The 6,251-nt window shown below is 40.5% G+C and overlaps 1 non-coding gene across 1 annotated transcript; it reads left to right on the forward strand.

The window, feature by feature from the left end:
* The first annotated feature begins 5,416 nt into the window (after positions 1-5,416).
* On the forward strand, positions 5,417-5,489 carry Trnat-agu. Its single transcript has one exon. It is a non-coding gene; the product is annotated as a tRNA-Thr (tRNA).
* The last annotated feature ends 762 nt before the right edge of the window (positions 5,490-6,251 follow it).

Genomic DNA, 6,251 nt, shown 5'->3' on the forward strand with positions numbered 1-6,251 from the left:
TAACAGAACGTGAGGACCGAGAAATCGTCAGAGAGGCACTCAGAACCCCGGATTCACCATTATCCGACGTGCATCTGGTGCTTGAGTGACCTCAATGGCCATTAATGGATGGGTTACAAGGAAGGAGCTGAGCTCAAGTCGCCCGTTGCGCCGGCTTCCCATTGACCTCTATATACCGATAAGCCCATTTTCAGTATTCGAAGGCATATTCAGCCTGGAATCTTATTGACTGGAGTAGAATTGCCTTCATTGGCGAGTCCTGCTTCGAACTGACCCCCGATGTCCAGAGATGATGTCTCTGGAGGCACCCTAGTCAGCAATGGGAGACCAATCTACTTGCCGCCCGCCATACGGCTCGACGACCTGGAGTGATGGACTGGGCTGTCATTCCATTTCATAACAGGACCCGTTTGGTGGTCATCCTTGGTACCCTTAGAGCATAGCGGTGCTTAGACGATATTGTATGTTCTGGTTTGTTGCCCTTCCTGGTAAGCCACCTTGGGCTTACACTTCAGCGAGACTTAGCCCGCCCGCACGCGGTAAGAGTTTTTGCTGCTTGTCTTCGTGTTTCCCAAACCCTAGTCAGCAATGTCGTCAGATTTCCACACAACTGTGAATCCTTGGAGCATTACTGGGACGGCCCTCCAACCAGCTTGGGATTTTGACCATCTAACGCATCAATTGGTCAGAATTTAAAACACAATATCCTTCAGGAGGACATACAACGACTATCAATCAATAGGAAGCCGATTAACTGCTCGCATATGGACCAGAGATGAACCACCGCGTTATTGACGTGCTCAATTGGTGAAGCACTTTCTCTCAAAAATATCATCCAAATTTTCTGAAATTTTAGTTATTTGTTCGACCGTACATTTATTCATTTATAATTTTTTTTATTTACTCGTCAAGTTCCGTAGGACCAAATTGAGAAGCAAATCTACAAGGTCATGGAACTTGTCAGTACATGAAACACAACATAAACGTAATAACAGATAAAAATAAATGTTCATGAACCTTAAAAATGTCAGTCCATAAGTTTAAGTAAACGCTATCAGCAATACAATAAAAATCAGCTTAATTTTTCAAGGAACTCCTCGACAGAATAGAAGGAGTGACCCATGAGGAAACTCTCCAGTATCGATTTGAAGAACGTGGATTACTGTTAAGATTTTTAAATGCGAGCGGCAGCTTCTTGCAAATGGATGCAGCAACATACTGCACACCTTTTTGCACAAGAGTTAAGGAAGTCCGATCCGAATGCAGGTTTGATTTCTGCAGAGTATTAACCGAGTGAATGTTGCTTATTCTTGCGAATAAACTAATACTGGTAACAAGAAACGACAATAACGAATATACGTACTGAGAAGCCAATGTCAAAATACCCAGAATCGTGAACAGAGGTCGACAAGAGGTTCGTGAACTAACACCACTTATTGCCCGAACCGCCCGTTTCCGAGCCAAAAATATCCTTTTAGAATGGGAATACTTACGCCAAAATATAATACCATACGACAATAGCGGATAAAAATAAGCAAAGTAGACTAATTTTCGTGTCGAACGATCACTCACTTCTAATACCGTTCGAATAGCAAAAATGGCAGTATTAAGTCTTTAAACAAGATTCTGAAAGTGAGCTTTCCACGACGGTTTACTACCTATCTGAACACCTAGATATTTGAACTGTTCAGTTTCACTAATCATATGCCCGTTCTGTGATATTAAAATGTCAGGTTTTGTGGAATTGTGTGTTATAAACCGTAAAAAGTGAGTCTTATTGTAATTTAGCGATAGTTTATTGTCTACAAACCATGAACTTAGGTCATGTACTGCACTATTTGAAACCGACCCAATGTTGCACACAACATCCTTTACTACCAAACTAGTGTCATCAGCAAACAGAAATATTTTAGAGTTACCTGTAATACTAGAGGGCATATCATTTATATAAATGAGCGAGCTGACTCGTATCTCGTGCCTATAGGTAAAAGTACTTATTTGATGGTGAGGCCAGGCGAAGGTGGCGTGAATAATTTTGGGAAATAAACGGTCAAAGGAAATCGTGATCTTCCCGGGTAAAATAGGATAAATTTCGGGAAACATAGTAAAAATGAAAGTAAAAAGCTATTATACAGTTGTAAATTGATTCACTGCAACTACGGGTAATTTTTACGAAAGCTGTCTTACCTCACTAATTTTCTTCAAATTACCGTCTCTAAGGTTAAATTTTTTGTAATTTGAAAAGGTTAATTTTTTTTTGAAATTTTATAAACTTGGAGAAATTTGAGCACACAATGTAGTAATGGACATTATGAGTAACTATAATCAATTAATTAACATTATGGGGAAACTTACTAAAAGTATGTCCATGACATATGGTTATCAGTTACCTTGATAAAATATCGTCTGACTCTTCACTTAATGCTGCTTTTGTGAGTCCGACTGCTGAGTGTCAATAAAGTATTAAAGTTTCTTAGTATACCACTACCTTTCCAAAAACGTTAATGAATATTAGACTGCGCACTCTACAAACTATTTCCTTTTGGTGTAATCAGTCTTCTGATTGGTCTCATGCGCCCCACCGCTAATTCGTCGCCTTTGCCAAAATTTTCATCTCAGAGTAGCAGTTGGAACCTACACCCTTAATTATTTGCTGGATGTACTGCAATCTCTGTCTTGCTCTACAGTTTCTACCATTTACGTCACCCTTTAGTACCATGGAAGTTATACCCTGATGTTGTAACAGATGTCTTACAATTTTATCCCTTCTTCTTGTCGGTATTTTCTATTTGTGTTCCTTTCCTTGGGCGATTCTGCTGAGCACCTCCTCATTTCTTACCGTACCTTACCTGTCCGTCTAACTTTAAACATTCTTCTGTAGCACACCATCTCAAAATCTTCGATTATCTTCGGTTCCGGTTTTCCCACAGTCTATGTCTCAATACCACACAACGCTATGCTCCAGAAATTTTTACCAGAAATTTCTTCTCGTGAACTTCAATGCTGATGTTGCTTCTCGCTATTCTCATTTCTGCTACTTCTCATTACTTTCGTCTTTCTACTATTTATTCTCAATCCATATTCTGTACTGATTAGTCAGTTCATTCCATTCAATTCATGAATTCTTCTTCACTTTCACTGAGGATAGTAATCTCTTCAGGGAATCTTACCACTGATGTCTTTTCAGCCCACTCTTTAACCTTCGTTTTATGACCATATTCTTCCACGTGTAGCTTGAAGAGTATGGGCGAACCTACATCCGTGTCTTTCACCCTTTGTTATCCCTATGCTTCGTTCTTAGTCTTCCACTATAATGTTTACTCTTGGTTCTTATACACATTGTATATTACCCGTCTTTCACTACGTCTTACGTCTCTTTTCTAACGGTTTCGAATATCTTGCACCATTTCACATTACCGAATGTTTTTACCAGATCGACAAATCTATCTGATTTTTCTTCAATCTTCTACACAATACAATGTCTACTTTCATGAAATTGCTACGATTACAGTGACTATAATATCGTTCATCAGGCTTGTGTCGTTACTTGGTTGGATTAATAGAAGAGATAGAGAAGATTGAACATGGGTATGTTAACTGCGAGTGCTCAAAGAAGTTCAGAGGAAAGCGAGGCGTTATGCATCACAGAGAGGTTTACTGTTAAAATCCTGGGGACGAACTTTCTAATGAGAGTCGGTTAATATATTACTTCCATACATAGTTCACGAAATGACCACAGTGAAAATGATTATTTAAACAAGAACAACTTTTTAATAGGACATATGTTTAAACCGGCCAAAAAAATATAAAAAGAATTTCTCTTAGCGTCACACAGTTCCTAACACCATGAACATAATTCTTAAGTATTGCAATCGTGTATTTTTACTACCTATGAAAATAAAAGATTGATGACGAAAAACACGCGGCGAATGTTATTCATAATTGGTTTATCATTACTTCGCGTCCTTACTATTCTTAATTGCACGTACACCACAAATTTTGTATCTTACAATTATTTTAATAGCTATTAAAATTTCACAGTCAATAATTTTCTGAATTAACCGTATGGGATTAGGAATCAGTACGGAATTAGGAGGAATTATTTTATACTTCACAATCTGATTTAAAAGCGTGTGACATTAAAAATTTATTTTCCCTGAAACAGTTATTTCTCAGTAGCCCTGCGTGTGGAAAATTTCTCACTCGATTTTTAAGTATTTTATTGTTGCAGACTATTTTCATTGGAATCTGACAAGGGTTGGGGACAACTCAAAGAATCAGCAGAGTCTGGTTGACTAGCCAGGGACCATCAGCAGCGGTTAGCCGAATAGGAACAGGAGGACAACAACAAGTGGAAAACAGACAACGGAGGACAGCGTAGCATAGATCAGAGAGGTAATTCAAAAGCAAATACCTAAAGCGTAGTGAAATACGAGGTCATAAGCAAACGATATGAGACCACGGCGACTACACAAATGAAAGCAGAGCTGCAGCGCACCGGGCTTTGTAGTGCGATCGCGAGCACTAATTGGCCAACAGGGTGGGCGTGGCTCTGCAGCAACCTAGGCCAGCACTGCGGAGGTCATACTGGCGCTCGCAAATTTAGGCTCTGAAAACTTCTAGCTACTTCTGCTTCCTAGGCAGCAAAATAACCAATGACGGACGGAGCGAGGAGGACATAAAAAGCAGACTAACACTGACAAGAAGAGCCTTCCTGGCCAAGAGGAGTCTAGCAGTATCAAACATTGGCCATAATTTGAGGACGAAATTTCTGAGTACGTAGATTTGGAGCACAGCATCGTATGGTAGTAAAACATGGACTGTGGGAAACCGGAGCAGAAGAGAATCGAATCATTTGAGAGGTTAAATTAAATTTTCCTTAAGTCTCTAATTTATCTACGATAACGTTGGAAGCTGAAGAAGTGAATTAAAATTTGTGTTGCAATTTTTTCGTTGTTGATAGTTGTGTTTGGTCGGTGCGGACGTCTCATGGCTTCCGTTCAAGTTCGTTTGTTGATCCTTCCACTCAGTTTTTTCATTACAGAGGCCAACCAGCTCTCTGACTGAACACGCTGAGCTACCGTGCCGGCGCTAATAGACAGGTACGCTAACCATTACACCACCACAGCATTATGGCCATTATACCTTCACGAACTACCCCATTCAAATACCCTCCCCGACACAAACTCCAATTCACCTCTCCCCTTATATTGCCACTATTACCAGGGAAAATTTAATTTAAGATCTATACGATCACATGTAGGATAGCACTTGCCCCCCACGTCCAATGCTGGGGTGATATTCCAATGTCGGAGAGCCCTGCTAATAGTGACAATATAAGGGGAGATGTGAATTGGAGTTTCTGTTGGGGAGGGTATTTGACGTGGATAGTTCGTGCACCTGTGTTCACCATAATGCTGTGGTAGTGTAACGGTCAGCATATCTGCCTAGTAAGCAAGAAGACCCGGGTTAGAGTCCCGGCCGCAGCACAAATTTTAATTCACTTCTTCAGTTTTCAACGTTATCATTTGAGAGGTGGTGCTACAGACGAATGTTGAAAATTAGGTGGACTGCTAAAGTAAGGGACGAGGAGGTTCTGCTCAGAATCGGAGAGGAAATAAATGTGTGGACGGCACTGACAATGAGAAGGGACAGTAGATAGGACAACTGCTAAGACATCAGTGACTGACTTGCATGGTACTAGAGGGAGCTGTAGAGGGCAAAAACTGTAGACAAGGACAGAGATTGAGATATAAACAACAAATAATTGAGGACGCAGTTTGCAAGTGCTACTCTGAGGTAAAGAGATTGGCATAGGAGAGGAATTCTTGGCGGTCGCATCAAACCGGTCGGAAGAGTGATGACTCAAAAAAAGTACTAATTACATCATTAGCTTCCAAGGTCACATTTTCCTTTAGTACAGCTTATTTTTTTTGTGGGGGGGGGGGAGGGGTGGGAGGGCGGGAGGAGGACGTTGTGACAGGCTCCTCCCATCTCCCTTACCACGACTTTGTGCGAACTGCGAAGCCGAACAGCAACAGCAGTTAACACAGTAACAATAGATATTCCCGCAAAAGTACTGGACGATTTTGAGTATTGTCTTGATGTTTGACTTGTGTCCAAAGGAGGGCATGTGGAATATTTATGAATAGTAAATGAAAACTTCGATCCTAAGCATAATGGTAAAACATACAAAAAAGATTGAATTCCTTGCATGTAAAAGTACCGTCGCGTCATAACCACAATCACGT

This window comes from Schistocerca americana, chromosome 6 (genome assembly GCF_021461395.2).
Source record: "Schistocerca americana isolate TAMUIC-IGC-003095 chromosome 6, iqSchAmer2.1, whole genome shotgun sequence".
NCBI classification, from domain to species: domain Eukaryota; kingdom Metazoa; phylum Arthropoda; class Insecta; order Orthoptera; family Acrididae; genus Schistocerca; species Schistocerca americana.